Source organism: Pipistrellus hanaki, assembly GCF_964339955.1.
Source record: "Pipistrellus hanaki genome assembly, chromosome: 6".
Lineage (NCBI taxonomy): Eukaryota > Metazoa > Chordata > Mammalia > Chiroptera > Vespertilionidae > Pipistrellus > Pipistrellus hanaki.
The window spans coordinates 40923437-40938065 of record NC_140508.1 but is presented as its reverse complement, the minus strand read 5'-3'; the positions used below and the strand labels follow the sequence as shown (position 1 = coordinate 40938065).

At 42.2% G+C, this 14629-nt stretch overlaps 1 protein-coding gene across 4 annotated transcripts in view; it reads right to left on the bottom strand.

Annotated features, from left to right (window-relative positions):
- The window catches only part of WDR7 (WD repeat domain 7), a 273742-nt gene extending 270223 nt beyond the window's left edge, over positions 1–3519 (bottom strand). For 2 of the 4 annotated variants that reach the window (XM_084886916.1, XM_084886915.1), the window contains exon 1: positions 3189–3518. The gene's annotated coding sequence lies outside the window, so the exon portion shown is untranslated. Of the gene's footprint in view, positions 1–3188 lie in introns of all 4 variants that reach the window. The other 2 variants (XM_084886917.1, XM_084886918.1) reach the window with 2 other exon arrangements.
- Between the last annotated feature and the right edge of the window lie 11110 nt (positions 3520–14629).

Sequence of the window (14629 nt, the reverse complement as noted above, 5' to 3'; positions counted from 1 at the left end):
TATTATTATTTATTAATTATTATATTATTTGTATTACAACTGTAAATCTACTTTTGCCCACCCTGTATGTAAGATTACTCTTTATAAAGTGCAACAATCAGATGCTCAAAATGAAAACTAAACTTACAAACCTCACTGACCCCCATACTCTAATCTAATCATCAAGCTTGTCGGTCCCAACAGATAAAGCAAATGTCACAGAGAAATGTAACAAATAAACCCAGGAATCTTCACAGTTAGTTCCAGGCCTAACTCTACAAGCACTAAAATGATTTCAATACTTCTACTACCAATTTTGATCTTTGCATGAGGACAGACCCTCAGGGACCAGGGGTGGGTGGGTGGGACTTATCTCTGTATTCAGCTCCCCTCCTCTTTAGGGGGCGCGCTTTTCCTTCCCACCAGAGGCTGAAGGCTGTTTCCCAGCTGGAATGAGATACCAAAAATGTCATAGAAGAGCTGCCTTGCCCTGGGGCTGCCCCACAGCCCTGAGGCTTCTCAATTGGGCTCTAACACTATTGAACTGTTCCCCAGCTGTGCTGTATCAATCCTGAGCTGTTCGCACTGAATAAAGTTTCTTTCTTCAACACACCCCAAATTGGAGACTCCCCTTGGCGTTGAATTGGCACCAATGACCATGGATTGACAGTCCTTGGGCGATTTCATCACTGTGTGAACATCAGAGAGTGTACTTACTAAGTATGGCCTACTACACACCTAGGCTGCATGGTACAGGTTACTGTTCTGTAGGAGAGGAAAAATAGTTCCCCTCTATCCTTCAGAGCTGTTGGCTGACACATCCCTGTACTAAAAGACAGATTAGCGGGAGAAAAACAAACTGAAGTTTAGTAACATGTATACCTCCTGCATACATGAAAGAGACTCATGAACTGTAGCTCCCCAAAACCTTCAGCAGAAAAGACAGCGGGGGTAGGGAGCCAGATATGAGAAGTCACCAGGAAATGAAAGTAAACAAGGTTAAGGTTGTTATCCAGGTTTAACAACACTGTCTTCTGCACTGATAAGAGTTTCTATAGGAAAGGTCATGTCTAGCTTTCAGCAAGGGAGAAACGCTTACAGATGTAAATGTCTGAGAATAATGTCTACCTGGTTTTCAGAACTTCTCCCCTATGTTTTGTTTCTCAAAACTAGCCGCCCAAAAATAATCCTTATGTCAAAGAGACATATTTGGGGGTGAGAAATTCTGTTCCCTACAGCTCTACAAGCCTACACAACATGTCACTGTACTGAATACTGTAACTATAACGCCATGGGAAGTATTTATGTGATGCCTTGCACTATGACATTATGATGGCTATGACATCATTAAGTAATAAGAACTGTTCCCTTGCATTGTAATCTTATGGGACTATCACTATATGCATGGTCTGTTGACTAAAACATTCTTTCACAATACATAACAATAAAGATAATAGACTCTAGATGTTTTGAAGACCTATAAATGTAAAAGAATACTATGAAGTTAGCACATAAAATATAAAATAAAAGAGTAATTTTCTGACTTCTTTTTTTTTGTTGTTGTTGTTAATCCTCACCCAAGGATATTTTTCCATGGACTTTTAGAGAGGGGAAGGGTGGGGGAGAGACAGAAAGAGAAACATTGATGTGAGACACGTTGATTAAGAATCAAGGCACCAACCAAAGTACATGGAATTGAACCTGAGATTTTTCAGTCTGCAGGCCAGGGCTGACGACAAAACCCCCAAAACAAAAACAGTAAGTCATAATTAAAGAATTCTGTTCAATGAAGGGCAACATAAAAAAAGTTATAGACAAATGACAGAATAGGTACAGATGTACTTATAATATTTAAAGGACCAATATCTAGGAAATACAAGGAACTTCAGATCAATAAGAACTGAAATCTCAAATTAAAAAATGGGGAAAGGATGAACAGGCAATTTTAATACAAAAGAAAACCGAAAAAGATATCATTAGGCACAGTGAAATGTAATTCTATGAGTTTTTACTTTGTTATCTACTAGTCTGACGGGGCTATAACGACTTGGAAGCTCTTGAACTGCCTGCAGGAGTGCAGACCATTGCAGCTTGTTGGAACACAGTGTGGCAGTCTTTCCAAAAATATGTACATAAATGTCCTAGGATCCAGAATTCACATTCCTGGATATAAATCTCAAAGAAAGCATCATAAAGGTCTAAAGGTATATTTATCTTGTATTGTCTATAATGGCAGGACAATGAAGTTACATGAGGGTATCCACAAATAGAGGATAGACATAAAACATTGTGAAGTAAGAGAATTTTTGTCTATGTAACAAAATCTCAAAAACTCAATTTCTCATACAACTGGTGATGATTCTTGCCACCTGGTCCATGAAGTCCTAAGCAATCAACATCAGAGTCATAGCTTGTCTTTCCTGATTCCTGGCAAACGTTACTACTGTGAATGCAGGCTGTAGCTCACATTAAATCCTAAAACCAACAGCATCCACACCACCAACGCAGCCTGCGATGGAACTGTATCCCCTGCCATTGCTGCAAAGTACAAGTAACCAGCAAATTCTGCCCGGCATTTGAGAAACTGACATGGCAAGTGAGTCAAAACTTAAAACGCAGTTTTTGAATCAGAGGCAGGGTAGTGCTAACTCCAAACACATCTGCGAGAGGGGGAAGCAGGTGCCCTCTCAGACCCAGTCCTAGAGCAAAGGGGTGAGAGCGGGCGGGCAGGTGGCATCTCACAGATGAGGCTCTCACAGACGCCTCCATACCTTAGGCAAGGGCAAACTGGAGAGGAGTACCGGCGGGGGAGGACACCCTGGGCACCCCCAAAACAAACACGTTACCGGGAAACACTGTCCATAGCCACCCACCCATCATCACGAAGCAGCTCGCCCCGTTTAGATGGCCCCTGAGCACAGAGCGGTCCCATCTCGAGACCAAAGCCAGGGTCACCAGAAGCAAATGTCACTTACCAGGCCAGGGAGCCCCAAAGACAGCCCCCCACCCCCATCCCCCTAGCTAGACCCACGACCCTGCAAATGCGCGCCGTGGTGGGCCTGCACCGCGGCCAGCACAGCACCGAGCTCCCAGCACCGGATCCGGCAGCTGGCGCCGCCACCCAGACCCCGGGCGCCCACGATCTGCACCTTTGGGTGCAGCGCTCCGTGGAGATCCCTCCTGGGGAGGCTCGGAAGCCGGCTCCCTACCTGTCACAGCTCCATCGCACGCCCCGATGTGGTCTGGCTGACCGCCCCCTGGACGCCTGGGCGGAAAAGCGCCAGGCAGGGGCGTCTCTGAGGAGCCTGCGGGGAGGGAGACCCTAAGGGACGGCAGCCCCAGCCCGGCCGCCGTCTCCCCGCCGGGGCTGCAGGGTGTCGCTGCCGCCGCCGCCGCCGCCGCCGCCGCCGCTGCGGTGAATCAGCTGACACCGGCCGCCGCCGCTGTGACTTCTGCTGCAACTGTCGCAAAAGAAAGCGAGGGGGAGGGAGGGAAATGCACACGGTCGGTCTCCGAACGCCCGGCCCGAGCTGCAACCGCGGCGACGGAACGGAGGGGAAGGGGTTAGTGTGGGCAAGGAGTGCGCGGCTGCCATGTTGGTTGTGGGCAGTCCGGTCTAGGCTCTCCCTGCTCGCCTCCAATGCCCCAGGCGGAGGGAAGCGTGAAATGCCAAATGTAGGTGTCTGCTCCTCGTGATCAGGAGGATGTTGCAAGTTTATTCTTCTGCCCCCGCGCCTCGCCCCAAGAGCCTGGAAAGTGTGAGCTCGGGCACTGGTGACTGTTCTCCTCTTACCCCCACGTTTAGCGGTGGCTCACCAAGGAGGGTCAAGGGAAGAACCCAGCTACTTGACCAGAGGAAGTCTGACCTTGTGCAACATTCCCGCAGAGAGAGAAGGGGTGGACACGCTGCTTTTCTCCATCCCTCTCAATGTCCCCATTTACAAAATAGGCATAATAACCTCATGGATGCCTGGAGATTAAACAGATGGTAATTTATTATGTTGCCTTCCTCCTTCCCAGGTATTTGTTGAATGAATGAATGGTAGGTAGTCAAGGTTAAACTAGTGCCAATCTGGTGGCCAATGGTCAGTTCTGTCAAAAAGACAGAAAATATTTTCATTGCATGGCTTAGTTTTTCCGTTATAATCTCATTAATGGATTTATAGAACAAGTAAGAATTCTACTGTAGTCCTCAAAAGTTACTGTGCAGCCCAGCCTGCATGGCTCAATAATTGAGCATCAACCTGTGAACCAGGAGGTCACCCTTAGATCCCTGGTCAGGGCACATGCCCGGATTGCGGGCTCAATCTCCAATGTGGGCATGCAGGAGGCAGCTGATCGATGATTCTCTCTCATCATTGATGTATCTCTCTCTCTCTCTCTCTCCCCCTTTCCCTTCCTCTCTGAAATAAATAAAAATATATCTTAGGGGAAAAAAGTTACTGTATATTCAAATCAGCTGGGGCACTTGTCAAGATGAAGTTTCTGATTCAGTAGATTCAGAAACTCCAGTAAACTCAGTGGGGTATGAGATTCCCCATTTCTAAGAATATTCCGAATAATCCCCACTACTGCTGGTCCTTGAACGTCACCTGGAGTAGCAAAGTACTATTGAACAGGCCTGAAGCAGGGCTTAGGGGGTTAGAACAGAGCAGATACAGCTACTACAGGCAGGATACTGCCCTTGCTAGTTTGCCAGAAGAGAGGTGTTAGTTTGGGGAAAAGACTTCAATTTATTATTGAAAGTACAATTTCTTGTTCCTTGAAACCGACAAACTTTTCTCTCCCCTCCTCCCCAGCCTGTAAGTCCTTTCACAGCATCACCTTACACACCCATCAATGCCCTGGTGACATGCCCCTTTTCTTTCTTTCAGTGGGCCATTTGATATCCTTTTGGCTTTTTGGTGTTTTCTTTCTTTTTAAAATGTTTATTTATTGATTTTAGAGAGGAAAGGAAGGGGCAGGAAGGAAACAATGATTTGTTGTTTCACTCAGTTGTGTATTCATTGGTTGTTTCTTGTATGTGCTCTGACTGGAGATTGAACCCAAAACCCTGGGGTTTCAGGAAGACACTAACCAACTGAGCTACCCAGCCATGGAATTCTGGTGTTTTCTTATTTGCTGTTCATTTGTAGAGACTAGCCCTGCTTGCCACTATAATGAGAAAAAATATTGACCACTGAAGTCAATAGAACATTTGAAAATCAATTAATTCTGAAATTGTCAAGTTAAAATTCTATGTTTTTCTTTGACTTTTGACTAACTGTTTTACAATCACGAGTTGGGGTGGCCGGGGGATGCAGGAGGAACAGGGAAATGATATTAAATAGAAGAAACAAATTCCTTGGCCTGCTGGTTCAACATATGCATTCCATCTATTGTGATGATGGGTTCATTTAAGACATTAAGTTTATAATCCCCTTTATAATTTATACATACCTTTGGAAATATAGGAATACAGAGTGGTTACCACAGGATAATCTTGAGTTACATTAAAGTTTATTTGGTTTGTACATGAAACCTATAAGATAACTTTCTTAGATAAAATTGACTCTTGTGTTAAAAAGATCTTAATTGAATTCTTACTATGTTTCAAATACCTTCCTAAGAATATAAAGCTCAATAGGAACATTAAGGAGAAACTTTCAGACTATTGAACACTCAGAGCTCTCTCTACCAACTTTACAAGTTTATTGCCAAAGTCTGTAATTGTGTGTGCAATCTCCTGAACCACGTGAGTAAAATAAATATCCAAACATTAATGAATGAAATGCTCTGGTTCAGGAAAATTCACACATTTTTATACACACTTATATCTATTTACATATATAGCCTTCCTGAAAATTAAGGCTTGAAACTTCAATTGGTTGATTCTGGGTATATTTATTTGAAGAACTTATTTATTCCTTGCATCTGGAGGAATTCTACAAAAATATTAAGAGATTTAAATAATCAATATATTCAGTACAATTTGTATATTTATTGAAACTTAATGGAAATCAATGCTGTGAAAGTGAGAATTTGACACGATTAGCTTCTATAGAGGAAGGCAGGCTCCTCTTCCCACCAAAGTATGCTGGATGTTGTGCAACTAAAAAAGAATGACAAAGGTGTACTAAGACTTATTGCCATAATACAGTGCAGTATGAAAATATTAAATAGTGGAGTAATGGAAAAAAGAACTAAATTACTTCTAGGAGGAATAATCCCATTTGATTTAAAAAAAAAAAGAGGAAGGATTTGGAAATGAAAATAACTTTGTTGCTAGTACTGAAATGTAAAACATAGGTATATACAATAAACAGAAAGTTAAATTGATGGGAAGTACAGGGGACATGAAGTAGAGGTATAGGGAGACTGGTATAAAGACTTAGCCATTTCCTTCAATAGTCAATCTTGGCCCTGGAACTTTTTTTTAGGTTTATACAGTCTTTTTAAAAATATATATCTATATGTGTATTGATTTCAGAGAGGAAGGGAGAAGGAGAGAGAGATAGAAATATCAATGATGAGAAAGAATCATTGATTGGCTATTTCCTGCATGTCCCCCACTGGGGATCAAGCCCACAATTGGGGCATGTGCCCTGACAGGGAATCAAACAGTGATCTATTGGTTTGGGGGTCAATGCTCAACCACTGAGCCAACACTGGCCAGGCGATACAGTCTATATCAGACTGACCTGGATAAGGTGAGATTATGAGAGGTCTTGAATGTCCTCATAAGCTTTATAAAAACTTTATTCCAAAGGCAATGAAAGCTATCAAAGACTTTTGACCAATACATAGAGTGGTGCTTTTCCTAACAGTATTATATTTGTTCATATTGCTGAATAACAAATTACCACAAATTCGGTATCTTAAAGCAGCATGCACTTATTGCCTCACAGTTTCCAGAGGAAAGGAGTTCAGGCACAGCTTCACTGAGTTCTCTGCTCATGATCACACAGGCTACCGCTGAGCTGTCAGCCACACTACATTCTCAGCTGGAAGCTGACTGGGAAAGAATGTGATTCCAAACCCACTAAGGCTCACTCATTTCCGGTGTCTGCATGACGAAGAGCTTGGACCTCAGGTCCCACAGGCAATTCACAGTTCTGTGCCACATGGGCCTTACCAAAGGCTCCCTCACAACACGGCAGCTCACTTCTTCAGAGCTAGCAAAGGCAGTTTCTCTGCTGAGCATGGGAAAGCAGAAATCTCATAGCTCTCAGTATAAATAATACAAATAGATGGTGATACAACTGTAGGTAATAAACTCACCAAGGGGGTGACAGCCTGTCACCTTTGCCGTATTCTATTGGTTAGAAGCAAGTCACAGGTTTCACCGGCACTCAAGGAGAGAGTGTCAATCACAAATACTAATCTGGCAGAAATGCATCATGAAAATTAGGGGGGGAGATACAGAGAGGCAAGGTGATAAGTTGTTATTGCTGTTGTTTTAGCCAAAAATGTGTAGTTGTCACCAGAACAGAATCATGAAATGGGACCCATGGGATAAGAGAATTTCAATATGCTACATTTTAATGCCAAAGGCATTAAAGAAACTTAAGTATTACTCTGTCTTTAGAATTTAGTAGCAATTACCCTATTACAACACACCAATAATTCCTGGACTTCCTAAATTCCAAATTAGTTCTTTAAAAGGCAAGAATGATTCCTCCATGTGACAAATTTCAAAAAAAGGAGATTATCACGCTGCCCAGTGGTCTACACAGAGACCACATGATCACCGTCATTTTTGGATTGTTTTATGAGTGCAGTTATTTTTCCCTCACTTGTAAATTTGTTGTTTGGTGCTCCCCCACAGTGCCTAGTACTTCGCTAATGCTGTTCTTTCCTTAGCGGACCCATTCCCCTAAAAGTCATGTCATTGTTGAGGGCTTCACATCAGCACTGAGAAACTCACACATTATTGCGCTGCAGAATAATTTAATGATTAAAACTACTTAAGAGCTTCCCTTTGCACTTTCTCACATGACATGAACGTCCACTCCTTTTTTCCTGTCTCATGACTTCCACTGAATTAAACCATTTCTTTCTAAGTAACAGAATGTCTTTTTAAAGAAGTATCTCTATTTGCTCCGTATTCTAGGGAGGAGTGAAGGTGATAAGATTGGGATACTCAAGCTCCTCATAAGTGAGGGTGTAGGGGCCCCTCACCAAGCTACCAAGATCAGCAGGGGGAAATTAGGATAGTAAAGAAGATGATGAGCCCTGTCCAGTTTTGCTCAGTGGATAGAGCATCGGCCTGCGGCCTGAAGGGTCCCAGGTTCGATCCTAATCAAGGGCACATGCTCGGGTTGCAGGCTTGATCCCCAGTAGGGGCCATGCAGGAGACAGCCGGTCAATGATTCTCTCTCATCATTGATGATTCTCTCTCTCTCTCTCTCTCTCTCTCCCTCTGTCTCTCTTCACTCTCTCTCTCTTTCTCTCCCTCCCTCCCTCCCTCCCTCTCACTTCTTCTCTGAAATCAATAATATATATATATATATATATATATATATATATATATATATATATATTTTTTTTTTAAAAGGTGATGGGTGTCACTTGTGGCCCTGTTACCAGGGGTTGTACTTTGTCCTACTAACCTCCCTCTTCTGTTTCCTATCAAAATGAGAGGATTACCAAAGCCCTGGAAGAATTACTCTTTGGACTTGTGTGTGTGAAGAAGTGGATCCATGTGCTACAAATTGTGGATGGTGGAAGACATAAAGGTGCACTACCCAGATTCCCCTTCCAGAAAAAAAACACTTCCCACCTCCATGGAGAGTGGTTTGTGCACTGCTCCTGCTATTAGCGTCTAAGTTCACCTCAACTGCCCAGCTGGGGTTACCTATTCTTGGCATAGCCCCTGGCAAATGCTTGAGTAATACCAAATGAAGAGCACACTCTTCTGGGGAAGTCCCCCAGCCAATGACTATCAAAAAGGAATACCCTTCTTCTCACTATACCACCTTCTTCTCCCTTTTCCTCCTCTTCTTCATCTTCTTTTTTTTCTCCTCTCCTCCTCCTTCTAAGGACTTAAATGTTTTAAAATAAAAATATTTCAAAAAGAAATAAAGGTTAAACAGTGGCTATGAGTGCTTTCCTCTCCTTTTCATGAAATAGCACTGTACTTTCTTTCAGCTGTCCTAAATTTAGTTCTCCAAAGTGGAACAGATCATTTATTCCACACCCAGTGCTGTGTTCTGTGCTGAGCTGGGCATGCAGGTAATGTGGAGAGTTGGTTCTGTGGTCACGTTGCTCACAGTCTGGTGAGAAGCAGTTACATCTACCATGAGCACATGAAGTGATGTGCGGTGGTACTTTCTACCATTGCAGTGGGTCCGATCCCCTACTTTCAGTTTATTGTAGTTTAATATGCTGAGTTGTGGTGGAAAACGTTGTGTTTTTTTAAACTTGTTTTTTCCCCCATCACCATTTGGAAAACATTGTTTTTAACATTGTATACATAGCCACTTCCTTGTTGTAAAGAATTCACTAACATACATTTTATTTTTCTGAATGTCTTCAGTGTCTGGTCCTCCGATATATTCAGTCTGCAGATATTAGCACTCCAGAATGGGTTGACTGCCCTAACTTGTTTGACTCAGTGGGTAAGAACATTGGCCTGCGGACTGAAGGGGCCTGGGTCCGATTCAGGTCAAGGGCACATGCCCAGGTTGCAGGCTTGGTCTCCCAATAGGAGGCATGCAAAAGACAGCTGATCAATGATTCTCATAATTGTTGTTTCTATCTCTCTCTCCCTTCTTCTCTGAAATCAATAAAAAAAAAGAAAAAAGGAAAAAAAAAAGAATTGCTTGACTGACATGTGCATGTATTTGCTGGGGGACATGCCTGAAAAAGAGAGCTGTGAATATAGTGCAAGCCTCTCTTAAGAGTTTTATCATTTCTTCCCTATCTGAACATTCTAGCCAGACAATGTCTACTACAGTACCACAAGCAAGAGAGAACTCTCTATACAAGCAAAAATATAGTTATATGTAGTTATGTGTAGTTTTTCACTCCCAACGAGTTAATTCCAACTTCCAACAGACTCTTTAAAAAAATTAAAATATGGATTTTTATTTCAGAAGCTGAGATGATGGAAATATTTGTCTAAATATCTAGCTTAGTAGAGACTGGGCAGCTTAATGAATCCTGAACCTTATATATATTATTCCAAAAGAATAAACTATTTTATATTTTTGGGAAACTCCCAAAACTGACTCTTAGAATTGTCAACAAAGTTCTTCAGTATTTTTCCAGTAGAAAAAATATTTAGGACTGTGACAGATACTGTACTACTTCCTAGGAAACTCTCTACTCCAAGATACTGCCTACTGTCCGAAACTAAAGATTATATGTACTCTATAGTGGGACAATGGGACATCTGGTGACTTTAAATGGCATTATTTAAAGAAGCACTGGATATCAAGGGGGAATCACACACCTTTGACTGAAAAAGATATTGCGCCACCTAGAGACAATTATGAGGAATGGTATTCAGTCTTTTTTTGTTTGTTTTAATTGATTTTTTACAGAGAAGAAGGGAGAGGGACAGAGAGTTAGAAACATGGATGAGAGAGAAACATCAATCAGTTGCCTCCTGCACATTCCCCACCAGATATGTGCCCGCAACCAAGTACATGCCTTGACCAGAATCGAACCTGGGACCCTTGAGTCTGCAGGCCGACACTCTATCTACTGAGCCAAACTGGTTAGGGTGAGTTTTCTAATCCAGCAGCATTGCTAAAAAGGTTTGGGGAATTATGAAGCAGGATTTCTTTTCTATTTAATATTTACATTATATATATATTTCCCCTCAAAACTTTGTAAGGCAAAGATTATCATGTGAAATAAACTACCCAGTTGATAAGCAAAGTTAAATTGGTATAATATAAAGTATTCTAAGTTCTCTACTTCTTCAGAAATAAGGTAAAAAAAACTCTACTAAGCAGCAGTTATTCCTATGTGTATATGCCACGCATACACATACACACACACTATGGGGCAGCCAAATGAAACATAACTGTAGGCTGGATCAGCTCTGGCTGCAGTTTCTAGTATCTGCCTTGAGGAAAGAGGGTTACAGGTAGAGACAAAATACCTTGAATGAATATGCAGTCAGAGGGGTTTCCCTGCACTGAAAATAGATTCCCTTATAGAGACGTGAAAGGAAAAGAAAGAGCCTTGAGGTCTTGGTTCCTTGAAGTGGAGAGGAGTAGAAACCCAGTAATAAATGGCAAGACTAGTGCATCAAGGCAACCTAAACCAAAGGGCCTCATTCCCTAAAGTAGTCGCATGACACAGAGAGGGCTCCACTTGAAGAGGGTGTGTAGACAGAGACACCCAGAGATTTGTACTCCAAAGCCCCAACTCTATCCCAAACCCAGAAATTTGATACAGTTTCTAAGGCAGACACAGAGGAGAAAAGGTTAAGATTTTGTTTTAACTGGATGTAGCTGGAGGGTGGAGATTCAGACTGGAAATGAAATTGTTATACAACACAAAATAGTATTTCTTGTACACCTGATTTTGTGGACTGAGTTCACACCCATTATGTTTTCTTTCCATTCATTTGATCAACCATTACTTATTTTGTACCTACTATGTGGAAATGACAACTGGGAGAATAAAGCCACGTGTGCCCTATTTCTAACACATCTACTTGTAAAATCAGCAACATGAATCCATGACAGCTACGAGTCATGATAGAAAGCCTTCCGCTACTTACTGGCTAAACTCGGTAATAATGGATGAGTCTGAAACAAATTATATTCTTGATGAGTTAAGAGGAAAGTCAGGAGTCATTACTGTGAAGTGAAGAAGTTTATACATTTCCTTTCTATATTTATCTAGACCTGAATATTGGAACATGTTCCTTCATAAAGCATTCTTTGCTCATTCCAGCTAGAAAACTTCTCTCCTTTTTCAGAGCCATTGTGGTATGCCATCTGTATTCTGCTATGGCACTTACCACATTTTAACTAGTATAGTAAAATTTTGTGGCAGTGGCTTATCTCCCTTGTAACAGAGGTATTTCAAAGCATTATCACAGTACCTTGTACATATTAAGTGCATAGTAAATGTAACATAATAGTAGATATCATCAAATGTTTATCAACATCTTTTGAGTATCCTATTTTCTCATTCTTTTCACATATATCATCCTATATAATAAAGAATATTCAAACTGACCATCAGACCCTCACACAAGATGGCCGACCCCATGTGGTCACAATATGGCCGCCACAAGATGTCCAGCAATTGGGGGCAACCAGGCTGGCAGGGGAGGGCAGTTGGGGGAGACCAGGCCTGAAGGGAGGGAGAGAAGTTGGGGGAGACCAGGCCTGCAGGGGAGGGCAGTTAGGGGTGACCAGGCCAGCAGGGGAGGACAGTTGGGGGAGACTGGGCCAGCTGGGGAGCAGTTAGGCATGGATAAGGCTGGCAGGGAGTGGTTAGGAGGTCATCAGGCTGGTAGGCAAAAGTGGTTAGGAGCAATCAGGCAGGCAGGCAGGCAAGCGGTTGGGAGCCAGCAGTCCAGGATTGTGAGAGGAATGTCTGACTGACGGTTTAGGCCAGATCCCACAGGGATCCCAGATTGGAGAGGGTGCAGGCTGGGCTGAGGGACCTCCACCCCACCCCCTAGTGCACGAATTTTATGCACCGGGCCTCTAGTATACTATTATACTTAATCCTCACAATTCTAGAAAGTAGGTATTATCAAACCAGTTCTCACAGTCAAGAAAGCTGAGGTTCTGAGAGGTTAGTGACTTATTCATGACCACAAAAGAATAAGTAGCAGAGATTTATTATTAGAACTTCTGTGTCTATTTGGCTCTAAAGCCATTAAACTGTGCTGATATCTTGAGAAAGGAATGCAGTTACTATGGCTCTGCTCTGGCTGGGTTCAGTTAGGGATAATTATTTTGTTTCTGAAGAACCCTTAGCCTTCTCTTTTTATATTTCTTGGGCTTCAATTATCACCCAAACTAATGACTCTCAAATCTGTAATTGTACCTTACTCCCTTTTCTTTAGTTTCGGACTCATCCTACCACCTACTGTAGGCCTTATCTGGTTATCCTCAGGCATCTTAACTCAGTAAAGAGCACAGATTGAAATATTTGCATTATTCTAGATTCCTTTCTCCATCCTCTCATTGGTCACCAAACCCTGTGGCTCTTATCTTCTAATTCTTTCTCAAATATATCATTACCTCCACATTTCCACTGCAGCTGTTCTCAATTCAGTTCTTGGATTACTTCTAATAACCTCCTAAACTGGTCTCACTGCCTATCATCCTCCTCACAGCAGCTTCAAGGCTTATCTACACTTTAGAATCTAAAGTTTAGATTCTAAAGACACTTGTAATCACAAAATTGCAATCAAATGATTACTTCATAACCTTCAGGTAAAGATACACATTTCTCAACCAGTTATGATCTGACTACTACCTCACTCTTCAATTTCATCTCCCCAGCTAAATCCAAAAGCAAATAATTTGACTTGTCACTTAGCACCCTGGTGTTAGATTGCCTTAATGTGAATGCAAACTTGACTTCTTACTAGGTGTGAACTAGCAAAAATTAGTCTAAAGGTGAAGTAATAATAGAACCTACTTCACAGGGTGGTTGTAAAAATTAAATGAGCTAATACACACAATGAGCTTGTATCTTTTAAAAAATATATATTTTATTGATTTTTTACAGAGAGGAAGGGAAGAGGAATAGAGAGCTAGAAACATCGATGAGAGAGAAACATCAACCAGCTGCCTTCTGCACGCCCCCTGCGGGGGCTGTGCCCGCAACCAATGTACATGCCCTTGACCAGAATTGAAACCTGGGACCTTTCAGTCCACAGACCGATGCTCTATCCACTGAGCCAAACTAGTCTTGGCTGAGCTTGTATCTTATCTGACACATTACTTGTTGCATATTAGCTACTATTATTATCATCAGCCCTCTCAATCCATTCATTTGCACCGCTGGTTCCTTTGCCTGGAATACCCCTCATCTCTCACCGTCTGGCTATTCCTTTCTTCTTTATCAAGATTCAGTTAAGCTCTGGCTGGTTTTCTCAGTGGTTAGACTCTAACCGTTAGAGCGTTGGCCCTCAGCTCAAGGGTGGTGGGTTTGTTTTCTGTCCTAGGCTCCATCCCCAGCCTGGGTTGGGGCGTGTGCAGGAAGCAAGCAATATGTTTTTCTCTCTCTGTGTCCTCCTCCTCCCTCTCTTTCACACTCTCTAAATAATAATAATAATAATAATAATAAATAAATAAAATAAAAAAATCCCAGAATGAGAATTAAAAAATAAAACTCAGTTCAGAGGTCACATCTCCTGGAAAGTTTTCCCTGCCCCATCCTCCTATTATCATTTGTTCTCACCGTTTCCTTTGCAAACGTGTTTGTTCTGTAACTACTATTTGCGTCTATCACTCAGCTGGGAATCCCTAAAAGACGGACAGTCTTTTCCTTTTTTTTGGCACAACTTAAAGACAAATTCATAATTTTTTTTCCTGGATGATTGCACAGAGAGCGCTCACGTATTATGAGATCCCTAAATGTCTGTAGCCATGAACCCCGGGGGGGAAAGGGGCTCCTTTTTCATTTTCCCGCCCCTCGAAAAGTCCAGGAGGAAAGGCTCCGATCTCACTAACCGCGGAAG